The sequence below is a fragment of the Cynocephalus volans genome, chromosome 1 (assembly GCF_027409185.1).
Source record: "Cynocephalus volans isolate mCynVol1 chromosome 1, mCynVol1.pri, whole genome shotgun sequence".
Lineage (NCBI taxonomy): Eukaryota > Metazoa > Chordata > Mammalia > Dermoptera > Cynocephalidae > Cynocephalus > Cynocephalus volans.
The window spans coordinates 82,428,470-82,456,352 of NC_084460.1; the positions used below are offsets into that span (position 1 = coordinate 82,428,470).

At 40.0% G+C, this 27,883-nt stretch overlaps 1 pseudogene; it reads left to right on the forward strand.

Annotated features, from left to right (window-relative positions):
- The first annotated feature begins 489 nt into the window (after positions 1 to 489).
- On the forward strand, positions 490 to 24,715 carry LOC134382013 (large ribosomal subunit protein eL20-like; annotated as a pseudogene).
- Positions 24,716 to 27,883: the final 3,168 nt, after the last annotated feature.

Below are 27,883 nucleotides of genomic sequence, written 5' to 3' on the forward strand. Positions count from 1 at the left end.
TTTTATGGCTCTAGCTTTTGATTTTATATGTGTAGTACTGATGGGAACAGCTGGTGGCATGTAGCAGTAGGACAGCCTCAATGAAGTGAACTATGAAAGGACCTGCTCACCATGCCCTCCACACCTCTGCAGAGGTGGCATTACAGCACCTCTCATCTTAATGTGACTGGTAAGCACCCCAGCATCAGACAAATATTTAACAAGTGGCTGCCAAAAATAATAACCACTCTTTCCTCTTGATGTGCGCTAGAGAGTCCGACTGTCCTTCTCAATTTGTCATTGTGCCTCAGATTTATGGCAGCAGGAATACATATCCTGTATCCTAGTGCAGGAAGAAGGGGTTAATTACAGTCCTACCTGTGACCTGGGAACTGAGTAACCGTTGTCTGGATGCTGTTTCCCTACTTCCTTTTCTGACAGTCTTTAAAGCAGGCAAGGGGACACTCAGGAGCAACTGGCAAACTGAGACTAGATTAAATCAACACCCGAATGTGTCAGAGCGTTTGGAAGGAGCCCAGAATGTGTTTGCCAGGCAGGATGATTGAGAACCCACAGCTGGTGCCAGAATGCAAAACTAAGACCTGCCAGCACACTCGGCAGATATGCTGCGCTCCAGGAACAGGTGGGTTGATGGGGCTCTGCCTGCAAAGTCACGCTCCTTTAAACACAAAGGTCGCATGTGTTTACAAGAGGCATCCTGCAGGACGAAGGGAAAAAATGACATGATGTCTGAAATTTGTTTTAAGATCTCTAAATGTAAGAACTTCAGCAAAGAAAAACAATAGAAAGGGCCAGATAAAGCAAATGAAACAAAATTGTGACCACTGTTAAATTTGGATGTTGGATAAATAAGAATTTTCTATTAAGGTAAATGGAATTATTCTATTCTTTCCTATTTTGTATTTTTGAACATTTTCATAATTAGAAATATGTTTAAAATTTTCAATCAATCATTACAAAGCTTGTAAGCCTTTCAGTAAGTGAGTCGATGGATGCCTTTGCATGCTACTTATTTCTTTTAGGTGACAGCAAGCTGTAGGAGGCCAGACTGTGGATTTGCATTTGGAATGTCCTTCCCACCCAGCCTATCCACCATCACCCGCTTGAACTCAGGACCTTTATTTTTCAGTGAAAAGATGGTAGAATTGGGGCTCAAGAGATCTGGGCCCAATTATGGTCTGTCCATGAACAGCGAGACCTTAGATGAGTCACTTCCCTGCTCTGCAGCTTCTTTCCTTCCTCTGTGAAATATGGTTAGTCCTTTAATAATACCAGCCTCACAAGTTATTGAAGGATAACATACCCTGTGAAGTGTATGGAAGCACTGGTTATCAGCACCAGCAGGGCATGACCTTGGACCAGGCAACCAAGTGCTTGGGCCTCAGAGTCTTCATCTACAAGATGAGGGGAGAGATGACATCAGCGTTCCCAAGGCTGTGTGAGGACCACCCAGGAGATGTGTTAAAATTCAGATTCCAGTCCCCACCATGACCTACTGAATCAGGATTTCCAGAGGAGGTGCATAGAAAAGTTACACAGCTGATTCTGCATTGCAGCCTAGTTGGGGGCAATTGAATTAAGTAACTGTAGAGGTTCTTCCATGCTCGTTAAGCTGAAACGGCTGTTTGGGGATTAAGAGTCTATTGTCCCAAGTTATTTTGATGTTTAGGTGCAGGTCACATTTGGGGTAATTTCATGGTGATAAACAGTTAAAGAGAATCAGAATAAACAAAGGGAGGGAGCCTGGCACTGGCCTGGTGGACCAAGGCCTTATTAGACAGGGGTAGACACACAGATTAAGGGAGTAGAGGAGGCCAGCTGTTCTGCTCATGCAGCTGTCATGTAAAAGTGGCTGGTGAGAGGGGCTCTCCAAACCACCTGGAAGAGCTTATAGCAGGAGGGCGAATTGTCTCAAGTGAGAGCAATGTGCATAACTTCCTGGGGGACCCTTGGGGTGGGCCGTCCATGCAGCAGGGCCACGTGTGGCAGCGTGACTTTGTGGTCCTGGCTTTGGGCCTGCACTTCCTTCTCTGCCAGGTCTGTGTCTATCTCACTGGCCGCCCCTCTGCTGATCGTTGCAGGCCATTCCCACATTTGTGAATGCTTGCTTTAAAGTCTCTCTTCCCACACTGACTTCTTTCAGAATTCTTGTTTGTCTTGTCTGAAAAGCAGTCCAATTCAGTATTTGTTGACTGCCTGTTATGTTCAAGGCCTTGTGCTAAGGACCTCAGATGATACAAACAAGAGGAAAAGGGAGCTCTTGCCCTGAAAGCACCAATTTAATGTGGGGAGGGAGGAGAGAATCAGACAGACACACAGATAACCCCAACACAAAAAGAATCTAGCAAGCACCATGAGAATATTGAGTTGTGAAAGGATTTAAGAGAAGATGATCACATTCAAAAGACTTCGTGGAGAAAGTGCTAGAACTGGGTCTTGAATGGTAAGTAGGTTTTCAAGAGGCAGGGAAGGACCAGGGGGAGATTTGAAGGACAGCAGGAGCAAAGGCCTAGAGATAGGGAAATGTGGTCTGTGTTTGGAGAAAAGCAAGCATTATCATCTTGGCTGGGTCCTAGAATAAGTACACCAGCAGGATACAAAGGTAAGCTGGGGCCAAACCGAAGCATTTACTACAACTTTGTGAGCAACAAGGGCCCCTAAAGGTCTTTGAGGAGAGGCCTGATGTGATCCAAGCAGCACTTGGAGAATATTGACTTAGTGCCAGTGTGCAGACTGGAGAGCAAGATGACACAGCTACCTAGTGTGGAGAAGGTGAGAGAATGGTGGGCCACAGGGAACCCCCACATCTCAGTACCCAGAGTCCAGGAGACCATAGAGTCAGGGATAAGCAGCAGGATGTCATGAGGTGTTATTCTTAAAACTCTAGTTAGTAAGAGGTAAGAAACTCTCAATTCTAGACCTATGTCTGAGTTCTGGAGAGGTCAACATTTTCCTGTGGAGACAGAAAATCAAGTTTCCTTCCCAAAACAACCTTCTTTCAACATTGACCAATTTACCTTCCTCTAGCAATGGCCATTCTACAGGGCTGTGCAAGAAAAAACCAAAGTGGTGGAACTGAAGGCCAGGGAGCCTTGTGTACTTTGTACCTCCGAACTTGTAAACATTCCCTGAGTGAAGAGGATCTTACATGTAACACTTTCCTCCTCCTTGCCCCTCCTCATAGCATCTGCAAGGTCGCCCCCTCTGGTGGCTTCAGCCCTCCAGCATCCTCGATACTTCTCTCCACACTCCTCCTGCTCCAAACCATTCCTCTCTTCAGCTCCTGCCGAGCCTCCTGACTGCCCGCTCCTGCCCCTGCCCCTCCCTGCCCCCACCCTCCCAGCCGCAGACAGCCCATCAGAAACACCCACAAGCGAGAGCGGTTCTTTTAAAGCATAAATACCACCATATCACTGCCTGGATTTAACCCTGCAGGGGGCTCCTCACACTTCTGCTAATGTCCCAAGTCCCTGCCTCCCTCTCCTGTCCTCCCCCCTCAGGCACTCTGGCCGCCTTGCTGTTTTCACACCCACAGAGCCGTGCCAGGCTCAGGGCTCGCCCTTACTTTCCCCTGGCCTGGAATGCTCTCCCCCGGATATTTGCAAGGCCCGTCCCTCACTTCCTTTAGAGAGTCCTTGATAACGCGGCGCTCTAACCAACTGAGCTAACTGGCCAGCTCTAGAGTTCTGTTTAAATGCCACCTCCTCTGAGAGGCCTTTCTGGACTCCCCGCACCCTCTCTGCCCACTTACCCTGCTTCATTTTTCTTCATGGCACTGACCACAGTCAACGTTTGTGTAGTGTCTGCCTTCTCCAGTAGAATGGAAGCTCCATGAGGATAGGGTCTTGGTTTGTTCAGGGCCTGGATAAAGGCCAGATTTTCAATATTATTTTTCAAACAAATGAATGTGGGAGTCTTCTCTCTAGAAAATACTTTCCTCTGCCTTTGTTCCTTAGTTCTCATTCTCTTTGGCCTTTTCAGGGTTTGACCTAACTGAACACCACGCTGTGCCCCTTGGCCAGCGTGGAGCAGAGTGTTCTGTTCCTCCATCTCAGATGTGCTCTGATACTTTCATGAACTCCCTAAGTATAAATATGCCCAAAGATTCACGCCTCACTCCTCAGCTCTTCTCTTTCCCTCCCTTCCTCTGCCTTCCATACATCTTCATCTCTTACCTCTGTGCAGATGATACCCTAATATTTACTTTCAGCCTAGACCTCTCTCTAAACTCTTTCCGCTACCTCCTGAGCATGCTGCTGGCACCTCGATCTCATACACTTAAATGCTTCCTCCTCCTCTTCACTTTTCTATATCTGTTTATGGCACCACGATTTTCTTGGCTCCCAAGTTAGAAGCCTTAGAGTAATTTTTTCATTCCTCCTTCAGATCCCCTTTCTGTTAGTCACCAAGTTCCTATGGAACCTTCCTTCTAAGTTCTTCTTACCTCTCTCCCACTGTTTGCATTCCCACAGCCGTGACCCCGGTATAGCCTTTACCTGCCCAGCCAGAACCAGCTTGACCTCTTTGATGTTTCCCTTCATGCTTGCAGGCCCCTATTTAAGGCTACCTTCCCCTCTACTTGTATTTCTATTTCAAGGAACCCTTCCAGACTCTGAGCCAGTCAACCTAACTTCTTTAGTGACCATGCATTTCCAGTCCAGGTTTAGCTCCTTGCTTGCCTCTGCTCTGCCCAAGGCTCCCAACTCTGATCTTAGCATCTGGAAGCCATTTAGGCCAGGCCCGCCCATTCCACAGCCCAGGCCCAGCTCTTAGCTTCCCAGTTCCCATTTCCCCACGTGTGTTAGTTCATTTGTGCACTATACAAAATACCTAAGACTGGGTAATTTATAAAGAACAGAAATTTATTTTTTATGGTTATGGAAGCTGAGAAGTTCAAGATCAAGGCATCAGAAGGTTCAGTGTTTAGTGACACCTAATCTCTGCTTCTAATATGGTGCCTTAAACTCTCCATCTTCCTAAGGGGATGAATGCTGTGTCCTCACATGGTGGAAGGGCAAAAGGGCCTGGGGTGCTCCCGTCAGCCTCTTTCATAAGGGTGCTAATCCATTCATGAGGGCTCTGTCCTCATGACTTAATCACATCCTAAAGGACCCACCTCATAATACTATCATATTGGCAATTAAGTTTCAACATATAAATTTCAGGGAACACATTCAGACCATAGCACCAGACAGTGAGGTTTGAAGTCATCTCTTAAACCCCTAACTCTAGACTCCTCACCTTATTCCCAGCTTCAAATAAAAGAATCATTTTTGAAAGAGCTATTTTAAGCTTTGGCTAGCCTCCTTAAGAATTAATGGCTCTCCATTTCCTGTGGAACGAAGACCAAATTCTTCAGCTTGGAACTCAAGTTTTACTGCAATCTACCTTTTTAGCTGTAGAATTCCTAAAAAAAGCCTAAGACTCAAATGCTGGGAAGGCAATGGAGTGAATAGTGTGGATTCTGTATAAACAGTAAGGAGTGGTGCGGACTATGGCAAACTGGAGAGCCTATGTCCTGTTTAAAAGAGACAGCCGGGGCTGCCATAAACAAATTCAGGCCCAGGGTTGCCAGATGTTCTGCTTATTCAATAGAAGCTAAAAATCTGGATTTTTAGGCAAAAATTCCTGAGTTTTTAAATGTTGGCTCATTAAAAAAAAAAAGAAAAAAAGGTGCCATGCAAATCATATCTGCAGGCTGGATCCAGTCTCCAGTAACACTGTTTACAAGATTTTTGTGTGTTTCCTGTTCAAGCTGGCATGCTTTCTCTGTTGCTCTTCACCTGAAAATCCTGGCTCCTTCTAGTCCCTTTGCCTCTTCCATGAAACTTCCTCAGGCCACTCTGACCCCGAGTAATCTTTCATCTCTGCTCGCATACTACCCACGGCCACTTGGCAGCAGATATAAAATAACTAAACCAAGTGTCAGAAGAACTGGGTCACATTGCTCCCCACTAACCAGTCAGGTGACTTTGGCAAGTCACAGCATCTCTCAACACATCAATTTCCTCAACTGTAAATTGGGGCCAATAATTGTCCTGCCTTCCTTCCAGGTAGACCTTAGATGAGATAGTGCAATATTTTGTAAACTATAGAATGTCATACAAATCCATAATTATAAACCTCAAGAGTGCCGTTAATCCTGCCTGAGAAGCATGACCCATTTCCCTGGTCCATTCAAATGTTTACTCTCCTAGATAACAATTTCGCACCTTTCTTTCCCTCTTCAAACTTCCACTGCTAAACTTGTTTCTTATTTCACTGAAAAAATGAAAACAATGAGAAGATTTCTACAAGCTTTCACCAACACATGCACCACTCAGGTGCATTCATACTGAGCCTTCTCTTTTGTTACTGTGGATGAATCTAGCAAACACCAACCCTCCAAGTGCGCTCTAGATCCCATTGTTTCTCATCTATTCAAGGTCATTTCAACAATTCTCTCTCATCAGTTTCCCCTTTCTACTAGACCTTTCTCATCACCTTAGATCTTTCTCATCAGCCTACAAAACTTAGAGCAAGCCAAAAAAAAAATTTGTCTTGATTCTACTCCTCCCTCCATTTCTTTCCTTCCTCAAAAGAGTTGTCTTTGGTGGTTGCCTCTAATTTCTCTCTTCCTATTGTCTTTTCCACCCCCTCTCCCCTTGTGTAGTGCCAAGTCTAATCAGGCTTTCATCCGCCTTCTTCCACCCATATTGCTCTTGTCGGTCTCTCCAGATATCTTCACTACACTGCTAAATCCAATGGTCAGTTATTGGTCTTCATCTTATTTGGTCCATGAGCAGCATTAACAGAGTGAACCATTCAGCTTCCAGGACACTTGCCTGCTTTGTCTCCTGCTTTGCTTCTGACTGTTCCCCTGTGTCATCTTCATTGGTTTTTTTCTCATCTCTATGGCATCTGCATGTTGGGGAGCCCCAGGTCTCAGTCTTTGGATGTCTTCTCATTTCTATTTGCATTAACTCTCTTGATCTCTTTTAATCTCATGGCTTTAAATGCTATTCCAATGCTGATGATCCCCAAATTTATAAGTCTAGCCTACACCCCTCCACTGGAATTCCTGATTTGGAAATATAGCTGCCTATTCAATTGATGCTAATAATTATCTCAAACTTAGTATGTCAAACATCAAAGCTTTAATTCACACTCCTATTCCCAAATCTCTCTTCCCAAGGTCTTCTCTTTTTCTGGTAGAGGAGGCAGAGCCCATTCCTCGTCCGTGAAATATGTGGGTGCTTACTATGTGTTAGATCCTGGTGCAGATGCTCGTAGGCTTACTGAGGGCCTGGGAGTAGAAAGAGCGGGATCCATGTAGGGCTGGCATCACTCTTATTGCCTCATTTTTTCATGCTTTCAGCTTTACCTTAAAATATATCTCCAAAGTCTGGCCACTTCGTATCACCTGTACTCGTGTGCTCTCATCTGCTGCCATTCTGGTCTAAACTGCATCATTTCTCATCTGAGTTATGGCACTGGCTTCCTCACTGGTCTCCCTCCTTCTTTACTCTTGTCCCTTTAAGGTCCATTCTCAACCCAGCAGCCAGAGTGATCCTCTTAAAATGTAAGTCAGAGCATTGTCAATTTGCTGTTCAAAATCCCCCAATGGCCACTCATGTCACTTTAAACAAAACCAAAGTCACCACAATGGCCCAGCGAGGACTTTCTCACATCTTCTGACCCCTGGTTCCTTCTCTGACCTCATTTCCTACAGCCCTCACATTGTGCTGCAATCACTCTGGCCCTTTTTTCTCTTTGTTCCTGGAACCCTCTAGGCATGATCCTGCCTCAGGGCCTTTGTACTTCCTATTCCCTCTGTCTAGGATGCTCTTCCCCCAGATATCACCGTGGCTCACTCCCCTGAGTCCTTCACATGTTTACTTAAGTGGTTCCTTCCCAGTGAGGCTTTCCCAGGCCCCCTATTAAAATAGAAATTTCCCTTCCCCCTTAGGCACACTCTGTTACATTCCATATCCCCTTTATTTTTCTCTGTTGTTAGATGGTGTCCAAACTATTATACTCATCAACATCTAACATGCTATATACTTAATTAATTTGGTTTCGTCTGTCTCCTTCATTAGAATATAAGCTCTATGTGAGCAGAAATTTTTTTTCATTGATCTGTAACATCTGAAACAGCACCTTAGCAAATAGTGGACACTCAAATATTTTTTGGAATGAATGAATGAATTTGATAATTAACTTTGTTATCTCTTTGTATTGTTTTTTTTTTTTTTTTTTTTGTATTTCACTCATATTTTATTAGCCTTTTGTGTGAATGTTTTGATACCTTTTACCAAATTATAAAATCCTTACAGGTGAATTTACATTGAAACTTCTTTTTGTTCCATAACCGAAATAATACTTCCCATTGCACATAGAAGTTTCTTTTAAGGTTGAAAATTTTTCAATAGTTTTATTCTTCCCCAGACTCCAACTCATGCACTATTTTAAAGGTCCAGTGGCTTGTCTTCTATTTTGCACTCAGCCTTAGGTAGCCCCAGGTCTAGTCAACTCTGGGAACTATGGTTCCCTGAAAAGTGCAAGAGCCAGGGGGATTTCCCAGTTGGTTGGAATGGGCAGATCTATTCACTAAGCCATAGTTGCAGTAAGAGACAATCCAGGCAAATAAAGACTTGTGGAAATACAGGCTTCTTAATTTATATTTGCAAATTCAGGCTAACAAATTCTCATGCTCCTTCTTGTCTTCATGATGGCCCATGAAAAATCAGAATACTGAACTTTCTAGATTAGATTAGTGCCATGGTGGATGTTAAAGGCCTCTCTCAAAAGGATCCTAGCAACCCTGGCCAATGAACCATCTTCCATTGCTTGGTCCAGGGACAGCAGTGCCCATCTCACCCACCTGACTCCTGGATCTCTCTCGGAGGCATAACAAACAGGGACATGCAAGGGCCTGGAACAGAGCAAGGACTGTCTCTATCATAATAAATTTCTATTATATTTAGAATCCTTCTCATGGTTCCTAACAAACTACTGCTTTATAATAGATACCCTGTCTTCTGTATAATAGATACCCTGTCTTCTGTATAATAGATACCCTGTCTTCTGTATTATATTATGAGCTTCTTGGGGTTTTTATTTAATTTTTTAAAACTTATCTCTTGTTATATTTATCCTTATTTTCTTTTCCCCTCTACTCCCACCTCTGGGTGCTTCAAGCATTATCTTGTACATAGTAAGTACTCTCTGTTGGATAAATTAGAGAATGTCTAGATGCCACTAAAAATAAAACCACTGTGAAAAGCTTCCTAGTTTCAAGCAGGCCACATAATTTGGAGGCCAACATTCTCTCTGAACCATCTTCAGAATTAACCTGCTTGGCTTTGCTTAGGCAGAACTCATCTTCTGGGCTAGCTGGTTATCTCAGGTGGTTAGAGCATAGCCTTATAACCGCAAGGTCATGGGTTTGGCTCCCCATACTGGCCAGCCACCAGAAAAACAGAAAACTCACCTTCTTCTCCCCAGTGTGGAGCTACACGAAGTGTGACAGGGGTGCAGTCCATGGAGGGTTGTTGGAGGTATGTGCAGAAACAGAAAGAAAGCATTTAGAAATTTTTATAGCTACTTGACATTGCTGTTAAACCCAAGAATGTGATGTTTTTTGTAGTAATTCATTTTTTATTATGTTTTACAAAAGTGGAAATTGAAAATTATTAAAAGCTAAAACAAAAATAAATAAATCTGGTTGTTCCTTGTAGACAGTGAGAAGCACTGCTTTAATGAGTTTGCTGTGAGTACTTTTCTTTATAAAAATGCTTTAAGATATATGAGACCTGGGCTTCCCAAATTTTGGCTCATGCTTTTCCCATGTTTGTACAACATAATTATTTTTCTTTAAATAGACCTTTTATTTCTGAATTAAATTTATTTTTAAAATACACGATCACCACAAAAACAGAAAACCAGTGTCAATGGCCATGAACAGAAGTTAATTATAAAAATAAATGCAATGAAAACAAAGCAAACAAATTAAATTCTTGCCAGAAACCTGTCAAAAGCTCTGAGCCTATAGCCTGTTAAAGCAGTAATAATAGTAGTAAAAAGCAAGGGTTAGGAAGGTATTAAAGATCTATCAGCTCCAAACTGAGACCTCCTTCTGTTTTAATCAGAAGGAAAGAGCAATAGAGAGGTAGTAACTTTCTCACTGTGTGATTCAATGGCATTTCCTGCCCTGTGAGTGTACAATGAAAAACCATTCCATGGTACCAGCAGCGGTGACCCAGGCAATAAAAACACCAACACAGTGTTTCTAAATCTAGCATAGGATGCGCAAGAAATGTTTGTTGTAGTAAGGGTGGCATTTCCAGAGCCTATAAGACAACATTTGTTGAAGTGTCTGTGTTCCAGACGTTTATCACGGTTTTGTTTTTTTCCAACACGGAGCACACTTTCTCTAGAAACAATGGTATGAATAGGGCCACAGAAGCAAGAATGCAGATGGGTTAGTTTGCATTTGCAATGAGAAAGAGTAGCAACGAAGACTGTGGCAAATGTATGGGTGGCATTTCAACCCCACAGGCTTCCTGTGTCCTAGTGGCTCCTGGTCACTAAACCTCTGGCCGGCAACCCTTTCAGGAGAAGGGACAGTAGGACCAGGTGGAGCTTTTGACTTGTGAGGCTTCTGAAGTCCCTGGAAGGAAAGGCATCAGTTCTCCAGCCACTCTCTGGACTTCCTCAGCAGTGGTCCCAGGAATGGCCCTTCTTTGAGGCTGGCGGGGGGGGGCTTTGGGGTTTGGCCAGAAGCAAGGAAGGTGAGAGCAGTGTGGGGAGCCTCTCTCCTGCTCTCCTAGAGCTGGAGGGGGCCATAGAACAATCCAATTTTCCCTCCTAACAAGAGTGCTAGTGCAGCAAGATTGAGATTGGGGAGGGAACCACATCTGGAAACTTCTCCCATTTATTCAGGTCAGGGGTCCTTCTCAGCTCCCTTTCCATTCTGCTAGTGCTAGTTCTGCCTGGGAGCTGGCTGGAGGCATTTCTTTTACCTAGTATTTCACTCTTTCTCCAGCAGCTCAGCAAGGGGAGCTGACAGCACCCCAGGGGACTCCCACCATCTCCTCAGTCTCCAGGGAGATGCCTCTTGAATGAAAGGGTCTAAAAAGAGAAACACACACATCACACACACACACCCTTCCTGTTCTCTCTCAGGCGTCAGAATATTTTCTGCTCTGGGCTCCCACACAACAGCCTCATTATTGTCTCAGATCTTCCTCTCCTTTCTCATTCCGCTGCCTCTGCTACCACCCCCACCCTGAGCGTGCGCGCACACACACACACACACACACACACACACACACACACACACACACACACACACACACACAGTTACCTCTGGGGTGGGGAGAGAGGGGCAACTAGATCTTCATCTACCTTGAAACTTTGCCTCAACCTCAATATGAGAAAACTGTAAGAAAGCTGTTCTCAGAGGTCCTGGAGGGCACATACCTCTTTTCCCCATTCCTTGTTCACTCCCTCTAATCCCATCCCCATCGATCAGTAAACTCATAACTCATTTCAAGGCTGCTGTTGAACCCTAATTCTCAGTCAGGACAGCCACAGAAAGTTCCGGCTCCTCTTCCTCCTCCTCCCTTGCTCCACTCTCCCATGCCCCCAATTTGGGAGACTGTGGGCTTTTCTATTTTTGCTGCTGATGAGATAAATACAATGCGAAAGGTAGAACATTAGAGGGTGTTGAAAAAAGTGAGGATTTCCAAATAATATGCTGAATGTTTTTCTTCAACCCCCAGGCCCCTTTTTCATATGAAGTATCTCTAAAGATAATGTAATGGTTGGAATCGCTAATCTGAAAAAAAGTATAATAAAAATGCTACAGGAGTATTTAATAGTCTGGAAATACATCAAATTATGTGTTTATTGTACTTTTTTCAGATTAACAACTAAATCTACTGTTTCAAATGTATAGATTCCTCACCTGAAATGTAATTGAAAACAAAAATACATCAAGTGTTTTTAAAACTGTGAATACAATAATTTTAAAATGTCAGTTTCTCCTATGCTTTCTGACTTTTCAAACATCCTGCATAATGACCTGTAATTTAAAAAAAATTTACAAGTGGACACTACAGTTGGTGTACATTCCCCTGTACAGTCTTCCAAGTTAATTGGATTAATATAAGAGCTACTTATCTACACATAAACCCTCCCACGAGAAAGACCAATTTAAATTCAAAGTAAGCTTCTAATAACATATTTATTAAAAAATATCAAAACTGAGGATGATTTGGGGTTTTTGCATTATAATGACATCCTGGAGCCTCCAATGAGAAGCAGAATAGAAAAGGGTCACAGTGTCCGATTTCTCCTTTACTCTAAAAATAGGGTTCTTATTACACAAATATTCTACCTGAATTACCCAATAAGTCTAAATAAGTGAGAGAAAAAGTTTGCCTACAGTCTTGTCACCTCAGCAGATCAAACTTTTCATTTGACCCTGCTCCCTTCTAGCCATTGTGGACAATTGCAATGAGTGCATTCTGACATTTTCAATTAACACCAGCTCAGAAGCATATTCCATGTTGTTGTGCAGTCCTTAACAGTTACATCATATTTTTTTAAACATTTTAATTTATAAAAATAGTTTGTTTTTTTAATTATTACTCTAGTGGAGGTAAAGTAAACTCGTGTTTCTTGAGAATATACTTTGAGAAAGACTAACCTAGGTCATGTAGAATATAGGTCAGATCCTTTTATCATAGAGTCTATGGAACTATCTAGATTTTATTGATGCTAAGTGTTCTCCTGTTGTTCAGCATTTATTTCATACTCTTTTCTCTAATAATAATGCTGCAGCAAAACTTTGTTCCTTTGGCTTTCTTTTTCTTATGGATTATTTGTTCAGACTCCATCCCAAGAAGTAGGATAAAAGGTCAAAAGCCTGGATACGAGGAGGTTTTTATTTCACCTAGTGACCCAGGGGCTGTGAGGGCCCTGCAGGAGCCTCCCACCTCTCCATCAGAGATAGACATTTCTCCATCAGAGATTTATTTAGTAGCTGCAGCACCCCCCTCGAATGCTGGGACAAATTCAGGATCCATTTGCAAGAAAATATGGGCTTAACAACTACAGCCTTTAACCCATACATCTTTGTTATATGTTACCACGTGGTTCTCCACAAAGAGAAAAGCCAACACTTTAAGATTATAGCAATTTCACTTAAAAAAACACACAAACAAAAAACCATGCTCAAGCGGTGACATTTAAGGAGTTATATGCCCCTTTAAAAAGTGTAAAATGGTTGTAAAATAAGTGTAAAATGTATTGTAAAAACAATACCTCATTGTTGTCTGAATTTGCATTTCTTTTATCATTAGTGAGGTTGAACTTTCCATGTATTTGTTTACTGGTTTTACCTGAATGAAGTATCCACTTCTTTCCTCAGCTCATTTACTTATAAGAATCTGATATTTTCATACGAGCCTTTTGGATAAACATAGATTTTAAGCCTTTTCATATATGCTAATCATATTTTCCAGTTTCTTTTTTCTTTTTGATGTAATTCTAAGGTTATATTAATGAGTTGTATCCCCCTCCAGTTCTCATAGAACTGCTTCAGAAAGTTTTGGATACTGATTTTGGTTAAAGGGTGGACACATATTACTAATATAGATGTTTCCAGAGACAACAATAGAAAATTGTCAAGTTTTGGCACTTTTATAACATGCTAGGAATAAATGACAGAAATATCTTCGTCAATGCTGAATTTATGTAGTAACTCATTTTTTTTTCACAGTATAAACGGAACAACTGAAATAGACTTGGGGAAACATTGAGGTAGGTAACGGCATTAGGTTCTTTGGAATGTGGGAAGGCAGGAGCTGGACTTTCTTGGGATGGTGTGAAATCAAAACACATGGTACTGGATGGACAGATGAGGGGTGGGCTGGGAAGAACTGAGGTAAGAGAATTTTCTCCTCTCTCTAGCCTCCCCCATTCACTTCTCTTTACCCATTTTTGATCATTGGATCTGATTTCCACAGAAAGTAGTTTGCAATTATTTTTAATATCTCTCTTCCTTTCCTTTCCTTCTGCTACACTCCTTCCCAAACCCCTCTACTCCTTTCTTTTCCTTTACTCTTCTTATGGCAGTATAGTACAGTTAAAATGGGAGTCAGACAAGCCTGGTCCAGACCCTGCCATTTGATATTGATGGACTTTTGCCAAGTTTCTGACCTTTAGTTTATTCATCTGTAAAATGAAACAATAATAGTACCTATTTCTAGAAGACTGTTATAAAGATTAAAGGAAAAAAATGTTTGAATGCTTAGCACAGTATGGTAGACTTTTATTTTTCACAAATATTTGGTTTTCCTTCCTGGGGGAAGATTAGTCTTCCTGGTCTCACTGATGTCAGCCTAGGCCATAGACTTGATTTAACCAATGAGATATGAGAGAAGGTGATATATGACACTTCAGGGAAGATTTAAGAGCCAGTACACAGTTTACTGTGCTCTCTTTTTCCTCTCCCATAATGACCAGCAATGTTCTGGACAGCAAGTGCTCCATCACTCTAAGTGCCAGAGCAAAGAAAATATGGACTAGCGTCAGAGCCAACATACAATGGACAAATAATATCAGCAATAAAGAAAACTTTGTTGTTATAAGTTATAAGCCACCAAGCTTTCAGGGTTGCTTGTTATCACAGCAAACTGAGCCTGTAGTGACTGATGAACACAATATATGGCATACTATAAGAGCTTAATGTTAGACACTAATATTACTCATGATTATTCCCCTTTCCCCTCTTTATCCTGCTACTATCTATCCCAACTCTGCCCTATGGGGGTGAAGTAAAAATTGACGGAGCAAGTAGATCAAAAGTTTTGAGAAGTTTTGTTTCAGGTGATGGTAGGACCAACCACTGGGAAAAAGTCATCTTCAGCAGAGTTAGGATAGAAAAAAAAGTTTCTGAAGATTCCATGAGTCATCTGTAAGTAATGTGTAAAAGTATGGCTGGCTTTTTCTGAACATTCACATAACACAAATATATAACATGGAATATGTTCCCACTTTACATCTATTATCCATTGAGAAAGAAGATGAATAAATAGACACTAAGTTATGAAGTGGATTATAATTGATGTGAGATATATGTAAATGTGTCTTTTGTGATGAATGGATGAACACTGCCTGCGACCTCCTAAAAGCCTGCTGGAACCATTAGAAGTCTTAGGGATATTAGCTCTGGCTTAATGCAAACAGAACCAATCCTTGATGTCAGGAGTACTAGTTAAACTATTTTTCGGAGTTCCTGAAACTCTTAAAGTCGGAATTTTTCTAGTACTTTTGGATGGATTTGTTTTTTAAAAATTCTCCTAGACATACCCATCCACTCTAAGCAAAATGTATGGACAACTCTTTGCAGTCATTGAACAACAACAGGCAGTGCAGGGCTCCAAACCCAAAGAGAATGGAAGCAAGTGAGACGAGTCCTACAATAGTTCTAGCTTTCTGCCCAGGTGCTTCTCAACCCTTTAAGTGGCATGGCCAAGCAGAGTATGGCAGTCTTGCTGAGTAAAAGAGACAGATTAGAATGTCAGTAGGTGGGGAAACCTGGAATTGGAAGAGCAGAGTTCCAGAAAGGAGAGTGCTATAAAGAAAAAGAGCTTCCGAAAATTGAGTAGGGTTGCCCTTGAGACTGTTGCTGAGTAAACAGTTATGAAGACATAAGGCGAAGTTCCAAGGCAGCCTTATTATAGAGTGATGGGAAGTTGCAAGCCAAATAATTCCCAGTGCTCACATAGGCCTGGAAGACATTTGACTTCTGAGCAACTAGAGTGGAGTGTCCTGACGACACCTAATAACAGAGCTTCAAAATATATCAAGTGAAAACTAATGACAACTGCGAGGAAAAATAGACAGATCTGAAATTATAGTCAGATTTCAATACTTCATTCTCAACAATCAACAGAACAAGTAGGCAGCAAATCAGTAGGGACGTGGAATACTTGAATGACACTATCAACCAACTTGATCTAACTGACATTTGTAGACTACTCTGCTCGACAATAGCAAAATACACATTCTTTTCAAGGGCACACAATTGTCAAGATAGACCATATTCTGCCATTAAACAAGTGTGAGATCATTCAAAGTATATTCTCCTCCCAGCCACTAAAAAATAAAACAAAACAAAAAAAACAGCCCCCCCCCCCGCGCAAAACCCCACACACCACAGAGTGTATTCTCTGACCACAAGGGAATTTAATTAGAAATCAATAACAGAAAGATACCTGGAAAATCTCTAAATATTTGGAAATTAGACTACACACTTCTAAATAATCTATGCATTAGAGAAACATAAGGGAAATTAGAAAACGTCTTAAGCAGAATGAAAATGAAAGTACAACATATCAGAATTTGTGGGGTACAGCAAAAGCAGTGCTCAGAGCATGATTTATACTTTTAAATGCTTATATTAGGGAAAAAAAGTCCAAAATCAGGAGTCAAAGCTTTCAACTTAAGTGATAAAAAGAGAAATTAAACCAAAGTAAGCAGAAGGAAGGAAATAAGTACAGAAATCAATAAAATGGAACACAAACAAAAGAGAAAATCAGTGAAACCAAAAGCTAAATCTTTGAAAAGATCAATAAAATTGATAAGTCTTCAGTTACACTAATCAAGCAGAAAGAAGACACTAACATTAGGAACTAAAGAGGGGACATCACTACAGATTCTATTAATATTAAAAGTATAAGAAAGTAGTATAACACCTTCGACAAATTTGACAACTTAAATGAAATGAACAAATTCCTTGAAAGACCCGAATAACCAACCTTGACTGAAGAAACAGAAAACCTTATTATCCTCATATCTATTAAAGAAATGAATTCCTAATATTTATTTTAAAAAGCAAAGTCCTAACCTAGCTTTACTCCAGGCTCAGACAGATTTAGTGGTGAATTTCATAAAACATTTACGATAAAAATAATATAAATTCTACACAAACTCCTCCACAAAATAAAGGGGGCACATTTCCCAAATTCTTTTGTGATGCCAGCACTACTCTGATATCAACACCCAATAAAGACATCACAAGAAAAGGAAACCACCGACCAATATTCCTAATGAATGTAGGTGCAGAGATTGTTAGCAAATATTAATAAATCATATCCAGCAATATTTAAAAGGATACTATATCATGATCTAGTGAGGTTTTTCTCAGGAAAATAAGGTTGACTTGAAATTCAAAAGTGTATCAATGCAATTTACTATGTTAATAGAATAAAGGAGAATACCATATGACTGTCTCAATAGATACAGAAAAAGCATTTGATAAATGCTTCATTTATGATAAAGTCTCAGCAAATAAGGAATAGAGAGAACTTCCTCAACTTGATAAAGGACATCTACAAAAGTCTGCAACTAACATTACACTTAATTGTAAAAGACTAGATGAGAAAACGTGGGAGAAAATATTTACGAATTTGGGATAGGCTGAGGTTTCTTAAAACAAAAATAAGGGCAAATCATTAAAGAATGATAAATTAGACTTCATCAAAATGAAAAACCTCTGCCCTTAGAAAGACAAAATTAAGGAAATGAACAGAAAAGCCACAAACTGGAAGAAAGTATTTGCAAAATACACACTTGACAAAAGACTGATATCCAGAATATATTTTAAAAAACAACTACAAAATGTCCCAAGTCAGCCACACCAGAACAGTCAGGAGCTACAGGATCCCCAGCCAAGGCCAGTGCCCGCTGCCCAGAGAGGCCTGTGGGCCGCCAGGCCCACACACTCCAAGTCAGCCATGCTGGAACAGGCAGGCACCATGGGACCCCCAGCTCAGGCTCGTTCCTGCTGCCCAGAATTGGCAGTCCCTTCAGGATCCAAACCAGACAATCAGGGTGGAACAAGTGGACTGTGATAACCCCTGCCACAATGACTAAATACCAAAGAAAGATACCACAAATATGAAAAATCAAGAAAATACATCACCACCAAAGGAAAATAAAAACTCTCAAGCTCTAGATCCCATAAAACAGGAAGTCCTTGAAATGACCGAGAAGGAATTTAAAGCAACAATTCTAAGGAAACTAAATGAGACACAAGAAAACTCAGTTAGACAACACAATGAAATGAGAAAAAATATACAGGACCTGAAAGAAGAAATGTACAAAGAAATCAATGCCCTGGAAAAGAATATAGCAGAGCTTATGGAGCTGGAGGATTCATTCAGTGAAATAAAAAACACCACAGATAGTCTAACCAGAAGGCTAGAACAAGCAGAAGACAGAATTTCTGACCTTGAAGATGTGCTGTTTGAAATGACACTGGTGGACAAAAAAAAAAAAAAAAAAAAAAGAATTTTAAAAATTGAAGATAATCTAAGAGAGATAACAGACAACCTTAAGCACTCAAATGTCCAAATCATGGGTATTCCAGAAGTGGAGGAAAAAGGAAATGGCATTGAAAGCATATTCAATGAAATGATGGCAGAAAACTTCCCAGGTATAGGGAAAGACACAGGCAGATCTTCAGATTCAGGAGGCTCAAAGATCCCCAAACATATTCAACCAAAAGAGGTCCTCTCCAAGACATGTGATAGTCAAACTGGCAAAACTCAAAGACAAAGACAGAATCTTAAAAGCTGCAAGAGAGAAGCATCAAGTCACCTATAAGGGAGCCCCAATCAGACTAACACCAGACGTTTCATCAGAAACCCTAAAAGCCAGAAAAGAATGGGATAATATATTCAAAATACTAAAGGACAAAAATTGCCAGCCAAGACTACTTAACCCAGCAAGGTTATCCTTCCAAAATGAAGGACAAACAGTATATTTCTCAGAGAAACAAAAACTGTAGTAGTTCACTACCACATGACCAGCCTTACAAGAAATTCTCAAGGGAGTACTGGGTTTGATACCTGAAAACAACCATCACTGCCACGTATACTCAAGAATAAAACCTACCAGTAAAACAAAAATGCTAACAATAAAGAGAAAAAAGTTTGTCTACCACTGCAAGAAACCAACAAACACAGAAGACAAACAGAAAATCAGGAAGAAAGGAACAAAAGATACTTAAGACATCTAAACGAAAATCAATAAAATGCTAGGAGTAGATCAAAACCTTTCAATAATAACTCTAAATGTAAAAGGATTAAATTCCCCACTCAAAAGACACAGACTGACTGAATGGATTAAAAAGATGGACCCAACAATACGCTGCCTTCAAGAAACACACCTGACCTGTAAAGACACAAATAGACTAAGAGTGAAAGGATGGAAAAAGATACATCATGCGAATAGAAATGAAAAATGAGCTGGAGTAGCTATCCTTATATCAGATAAAATAGACTTTAAACCAAAAATCATAAAAAGAGATAAAGAAGGCCACTATATAATGATAAAAGGATCTATCCATCAAGAAGACATAACAACCATAAATACATATGCACCCAACATTGGAGCAGCCAGATTTATAAAGCACACATTATTAGATCTAAAGAATGAGATAGATACTAACACCATAATAGTGGGGGGCCTGAACACCCCACTCTCAACACTGGATAGATCATCTAGGCAGAAAATCAATACAGAAACACGAGATCTAAACAACACTTTAGACCAACTGGACTTGGCAGATATCTACAGAACATTCCATCCAACAACCTCAAAATATTCATTCTTCTCATCAGCACATGGAACATTCTCCAGGATAGACCACATGTTAGGTCACAAAGCAAGTCTCAACAAATTCAGAAAAGCTGGTATTATTCCATGTATTTTTTCAGATCACAATAGATTAAGATTAGAAATCCACAACAAATGAAACTCTGGAAACTATACAAACACATGGAAATTAAACAACATTCTACTTAATGATATATGGGTCCAAGAAGAAATTAAACAGGAAATCAAAAAATTTCTTGAAACTAATGAAAATAATGACACATTGTACCAAATCATGTGGGATACTGTAAAAACAGCACTAAGGGGGAAATTTATCACATTAAATCCGTACTTCAGAAGAATGGAAAAATGGCAAATACACAGCCTAACACTTCACCTTAAAGAACTAGAAAAACAAGAACAATCCAAACCCAAAGTTAGTAGACGGAAAGAAATAATTAAGATCAGAGCAGAACTAAATGAAAAAGAAATCCAAAAAATGATACAAAAGATCAATGAAACAAAAAGTTGGTTTTTTGAAAAGATAAATAAAATTGACAAACCTTTAGAAAGGCTAACTAAGAAAAGAAGAGAAGACCCAAATAACAAAAATTAGAAATGGAAAAGGTGATATTACAACAGATACCTCAGAAATACAAGGAATCATTAGAGACTACTATAAACAACTGTATGCCAACAAATTTGAAAATATGGAGGAAATGGATAAATTTCTGGACACATACAAACTACCAAAACTGAGCTAAGAAAATATAGAAAATCTGAAAGACCAATAACAATAAAAGAGATTGAAGCTGCTATCAGAAGGCTCCCAACAAAGAAAAGCTTAGGACTGGATGGGTTCACTGCAGAGTTCTACCAAACCTTCAAAGAGGAATTGATACCAATTTTCTACAAACTATTCCAAAAGAATGAAACACAGGCCATTCTCGCAAATCATTCTGTGAGGCAAACATCACCCTGATACCAAAACCAGACAAAGATACATCAAACATAGAAAACTACATGCCAATATCCTTGATAAATATTGATGCAAAAATCCTCAATAAAATCCTAGCTAACAGAATACAGCAACACATACACAAAATTATACACCATGATCAAGTTGGATTCATCCCAGGGATTCGAGGTTGGTTCAACATATGCAAATCAATAAATGTTATACACCACATCAATAAAAGCAAAAACAAAAACCATATGATCATCTCTATAGATGCTGAAAAAGCATTTGACAAAAATTCAACATTCGTTCATGATAAAGACTCTCCACAAGTTAGGTATAGATGGAAAGTATCTCAACACTGTTAAAGCCATATATGCTAAGCCCACTGCCAATATCATCCTGAATGAGGAAAAAGTGAAAGCTTTTCCCTTAAGAACAAGAACTAGACAAGGATGCCCACTCTCACCACTCCTATGTAACATAGTGTTGGAAATATTAGCCAGAGCAATCAGAGAAGAGAAGGAAATAAAGGGCATCCAGATTGGAAAGGATGAAATCAAGCTGTCCCTTTTTGCGGATGATATGATTCTATATATTGAACAGCCTAAAGCCTCTATAGAAAAACTCCTAGAGTTGATAAATGATTTCAGCAAAGCTGCAGGATACAAAATCAACACACAAAAATCAGTAGCATTTCTATATTCCGACAGTGAACGTGCAGAAAAAGAAATTGAGAAAGCTAGCCCATTTACCATAGCCATCAAAAAAATAAAATACTTAGGAATAAAGTTAACTAAGGATGTGAAAAACCCCTGCAATGAGAACTACAAACCATTGTTGAGAGAAATTAAAGAGGACACAAGAAGATAGAAACATATCGCATGCTCTTGGATTGGAAGAATTAACATTGTAAAAATGTCCATACTACCCATAGTGATCTACAGATTCAATGCAATTCCCATCAAAATTCCAATGACATTTTTCTCTGAAATGGAAAAAACATTCGTAACATTAATATGGAATAACAAAAGACAATGCATAGTCAAAGCAATCCTGAGCCAAAAAAATACAGCTGTAGGCATAACACTACCTGCCTTTAAACCATACTATAATAACTAAAACAGCAAGGTACTGGCCTAAAAACAGACACATGGATCAATGGAATAGAATACAGAACCCAGAAATCAGCCTGTACACCTCCAGCCATCTGATCTTTGACAAAGGCACCAAGTCCACACACTGGGGAAGACACTGCCTCTTCAGCAAATGGTGCTGGGAAAACTGGATATTCATATGCAGGAGAATGAAGCTAGACCTGTACCTCTCACCATATACAAAAATCAACTTAAAATGGATTAAAGAATTAAATATACACCCTGAAACAATAAAACTCCTTAAAGAAAACACAGGAGAACACTCCAGGAAGTAGGAGTGGGTACAGACTTCATGAATATGACCCCAAAAGCATAGGCAAATAAAGGAAAAATAAACAAATGGGATTATATCAAACTAACAATCTTCTGCACAGCAAAAGAAACAATCAACAGAGCAAAAAGACAACCAACAAAGTGAGAGAAAAGATTTGCAAAATATAGATCTGACAAAGGATTAATATCCAGAATATACAAGGAACTCAAATAACTTTACAACAAAAAAACCAAATAACCCAATTAAAATGGGCAGAGGAGCTGAATAGGCATCTCTCAAAGGAAGATATATGAATGGCCAACAGACAATGAAAAAATGCTCAACATCGCTCAGCATTCAGGAAATGCAAATCAAAATCACTTTGAGACACCATCTTACTCCAATTAGGATAGCTAATATCAAAAATACTGAGAATGATAAATGCTGACGAGGTTGCAGAGAAAAAGGAACTCTCATACACTGTTGGTGGGACTGCAAAATGGTGCAGCCTTTATGGAAAATGGTATGGAGGCTCCTCAAACAATTGCAGATAGATCTACCATATGACCCAGCGATGCCACTGCTGGGAATATACCCAGAGGGATGGAAATCATCATGCTGAAAGGATATCTGTACTCTCATGTTTATTGCAGCACTATTTACAATAGCCAATAGCTGCAAATGTCCATCATCAGATGAGTGAATAAGGAAACTGTGGTACATCTACACAATGGAATTCTATTCTGCTATAAAAAGAATGAAATACTGCCATTCGCAACAACATGGGTGGACTTAGAGAAAATTATATTAAGTGAAACAAGTCAGGCACAGAAAGAGAAATACCACATGTTCTCACTTATTTGTGGGAGCTAAAAATAAATAAATATACAAACAAATAAATGGTGGGGGTGGGAAGAAGATACAGCAATCACAACAATTCCTTGAACTTGTTAAGACAAGTGAACAGATATGATGTAGTGGGCAGGTGGGGGAAGAGGAATGGGTAAAGGAACACGAAAATCAACTACAATGTATATTGAGAAGTTAAAATAAAAAATAAAATAAAAATAAAAACAAAACAAAAAAATACAAAACAAAAAGATATCCTCTCTATCCCCAGTAAGTCTGAACTGTCTTGTTTCAAGGAAAGGCCATGTGAGGACACGGGGAGACAGTGGCCAACTGCAAGCCAGGAAGAGATCTTCACCAGAACCACACCCTGCTAGACCTTTACAGTGGACTTTCTAACCACCAGAACTGTCAGAAAATAGGTTTCTGTAGTTTAAGCCACCTACTTTATGGTATTTACGAGGGCGGCCCAAGCTGACTAAGAAAGACAGTATATCTTACAGAACTAGAACACTGCAGTTGGAGACAAAAAAACCCTTTGTTTTAGCCCCAACTCTCCCACTTAAAAAGTTCGTGGATATGGCCAAATTACTTATCCTTAATGGTACTCAGTCCCCTCCTCAGTAAAATCTTGTTGGTAATCTTGATGGTACTCTTGGATTAAATGGGACAATGGAGGCAAAAATGATTTCAAAACTATGAAACCTTGTGCAGAAATAAAGCATTCCTTTTAACCTCAAAAACAAAACAAAACAAAACAAAAACTACAATGGTAAGCACTCAACTTAATAGTAAGGCAAGAAAACACACCAATAAAACAAGGGGCAAATGATTTGAACAGACTTTTTACAAAAGAAGATATATGAATGATCAGTAAACACATGAAAACATGCTCAACATCATTAATCTTCAAGGAAGTGCACATTAAAACCACGAGTCACTGCTAGGTATCATCAGAGAGGTTAAAACTAAAAAGACTCAAATACCCACTCTTGATAAGGACCTGGAGCAACTAGAACTCTCATACATTGCTGGTGAGTGCATAAAACACTACAACTGCTTTGGAAAATAATTTTGCAATTTCTTAAAATGTTAAACATATACTTACCAAACAACCCATCAGTCACATTCTTAGGTATTTATCCAAAATAAATTAAAACATATGTGCATGTAACTGTACATGAATGTTTGCAGCACCTTCATTCATAGTAGTCAACGATGCAAATAGCTTTCAGTGGATGGCGGCCAGCGCAGAGGGAGTACTGTGAAGGCTTTGGGCACACTGTGAGAGTACAAGGTGGTGGGGTGCTGCCTGCTCACACCTTCCTCAGACCCCTCAAGTGCTGCACGCACGCTGCCTCTCTACGGCATGCTAATCTTTGCACCTAATCATGTTGTTGCCAAGTCCCGCTTCTAGTACTTTGTATCTCAGCTAAAAAAGATGAAGTCTTCTGGGGAAATTATTTACTGCAAAAAGGTTTTCGTGATGTCTCCCCTGCTGGTGAAGAACTTGGGCCTCTGGCTGTGCGTCGACTCTTGCTGCGGCACCCACACCATGTACCGGGAATACCACGACTTGACCACCTCAGCCACTGCCTGCAGTGCTACCAGGACATGGGCGCCCGATACCCGACCTAGACCCACTCTATCTGGATCGTGAAGGTGGAGAAGATTGTGGTCTGCAAGTGCTGCCGGTGGTGGTCAAGCAGTTCCACAACTCCGAGATTAAGTTCCTTCTGCCCCATGGGAGAGGGAGAAGTAGGGGGGTTGGGAAGGAGAAGGAGGGGTGTCCTGCGTCACCAGCACAAGCCACGCTTCACTACCAAAGGACCCAACACCTTTTAGATGCAGGGCCCTCTTATCGTTGGTATGCCCAAATAAACTCCTTCAGAACACACACACAGATGCAAACAAATAAGAATCAACAGATGAACAGATAAACAGATTGTCATAAAACCATACAGTGGAATATTACTCAGCTATTAAAAGGACTTAATGCATGCAACAGCATCAGTGATCTCAGAAACAATACTGAGCAAAAGAAGCTAGACTGGAAAAAATTATGTACTGTATGAGTATCACATGAAATTCTAGAAAGGAAAATCTAATCTATAGTTAACCAAATTAATGGTTGCCTAGGACTAGGGTTGTGGGTCAGGCAACATGGACTACAGAAGGGTGCAAGGGAACATTTTAAAATGATGAAAATGTGTTATTTCTTGATTGTGGTGGTAGCATGTTTGTGGTCACTTGTTAAAACTCATTCAACCATAATTTAAATTGGGTGCGTTTTATTTTATATAAATTATGTTTCAATAATTTTTTTTTTTTTGTAATTGCAGATAGTGGTTAAGGGCACATACTCTGAGCCTATTGGCCTGGGTTGGAAACCCAGCTCCAACTTCTATTAAGCTGTGTGACCTTGAGCACATTATGTAACTTCCGTTTGCCTCAGTTTCATCACCTGCCTCATAGGGTTGCTGTAAGCATTAAATGAATTAATACACATGAGGCACTTAGATCAGATAACAAGTATTAATATCATTGCTGGTGTTGTAGTTGGACAAACATCCATTCACAGCACGAATATTTGAAAATGGACAATTCTCTCCATCATTCGTTCTTGTTCATCTCACATTACTCACATTGTACATCTCTAGTTTCTAGTGCAGGATTGTACACCTGGTGGATACTTGATAAATTTTTGTTTAGTGGATGAAGTATTTAATGAATAAACACATATTCAACATATTGCATAAAAATATATCTAGACCTGTTTTGGGTGATGGAAAAGTTTTGGATATAGTGGTGATGGTTGCACAACATTGTGAATGTTACTAATGCCACTGAATTATATACTTCAAATGCTTAAAATGGCATATTTTATGTTATATATTTATTTTTATCACAATAAAATAAAAAGTTTACATATACGTAATGAAAAAAAAAAATCCTATAGCTTTGAATTCCATCTTTGCAGAGACTGTAAAACCTCAGAAGAGTCAGTATTATTGTTTCATCTTGTCTGTGGCCAAAACATGGAGAAAAATAATATTCGTTTGTAAAGTCCTTTACGGCCTTAAGATGGGGGTATTTTGTGAACATCTTTACAGGGGGGAAAAAGTGAATTTGGATCCATCTTGAGAGGCATTAAGTACCAAAAATGCTTGATCTATCAAGCAATGTGTCTAGTAAGATAAAATTACCACCACGTCCACTACAGTTTGCTTCCCACACAAAAGCTATAAAAAACCAGAAGATTCTGCACCTGTTAGCAAAATTATGAATTGAAATATCTTGAGTTCTGGTGTTAAGTTGCTCAATAACTACATGATTAAGATTCCTCTTCTTGAGAACTTATGTAACATAATTTGCTTGCATGTGTTGAATACTTCTACAGACACATTGATTTTGTTGATAATGGTCAGTTTTTAGGAAATGTTCTGTAAGTGACAGCTTGATAAGTATCATTAGTTTGATTATTTCAGACATTTTTAAAGTACATGGATGGATGCTCTTATGTATATAAAATATTTACATATTCCTCCTTCTGTTGGTGGAAATTACTTCTTGAGAATGCACAGTGTCTAAAATGTGAGAAATACCCTTACTCATCCAATGCCAAAGGATGGACACGGAGACCCGAGATACAGCAAAGTGAGACTTTAATTACAGCCTTGCAAGTTTCAGGTGTCTGAAGGGCAGGCACACACGAAATGGTTACATCAAGAAATTTATTCCCTAGTATGCAAGTCCCTCACCCCACTTCCTCATTGGCTGAGTACTATGGTATGGGGTACACAATCTTCCCAAAAGATGCCTAAAACTTATTACACCCTTGCAAGGAATTCCTTTGTCTGGGTGCTCAGGCAAGCCCCGTCAAAAAGCCTGCTAAAGCCCTGTGAAGGGAGAAACACCAGGGAATGAAGAAAACAAAAGGAGCTAGCAACTAATTACCATCTCAAGGAGAGCCTTATCTGTTCAGCAACTCTCTGGGAAAATGAAGAAAACAAAAGGGACTAGTAACTAATGACCATCTCAGTAAAACACCTTCAGATAAGTCATTTCTGAAAATGAATCACTTAGAGTACTTTCTTACAAATTCCGTCCTCTACTTTTCTAAGAAGTACTGATTCCATTTTCATTGTATTTTTGGTTCTCTTCAAATTGTCTTAGCATTTGTTGGCTTTCCTCATCATAGTCTGGGTTAGCTTCCATCAACCTGAGGTTATTTTGGGCATAGGTCATGCACAGTTGCTTATTAATTGCAGCTTCCATAAGCCTTTGTGTCAGGCCTCTGACACATGGAGTAATGCAGCACCATATTGCTGTTAAAACTCCAGCTACAATTATAAGGGAATTTAGGACCGAGGCTACCACCCCCTTCCATTCCCAAACCATCCTTCTAACCAATCCGTAAATGGATCATTAATGCCTGCATTTTTAGCCAATTCATTTGCCAATGCGGTAAGCCCTTGTAATGCCTTAGTAATGGTCCCATCTAGGGCAGTATTATTCAGAATAAAGGTGCAGCATTTCCCCCCTACTATGACATAAACTCCCCCTTTCTCTGCTAGAATCAAGTCCACTGTGATTCGGTTTCCCAGGCCATTCAATTAATGGCATCCAGTTGACTAGCTACCCCGTCAAGGGCATCTCTAGTATAGTTAATGAACCTCTGTTGATTGTAATAAATATTATTAACCCAGTCTACATTTTTGTTAATAGTGGACCACTGGAAGAGTGCTGACTCAAATCTTGCAGCTATTTGATTTTTGGCCTTGAATTCATTTGGAGCTCCCCTCGGGACTCCTATTGAATCTATGTATACATTAGAGTCAAATGACCCTTCTAATGTCCTTTGCTTTTGATGGTGGACACTATTATTTTCGATGAGGTATGAAATGCCAAAGCAGATGGAACTGCCAATTGGACTAATGCACAAGTTCCAGTCCAGGTGGATGGCAACAGATTATGTAGGTTCCTTTCCCCACAATACCACCAAACATCTTC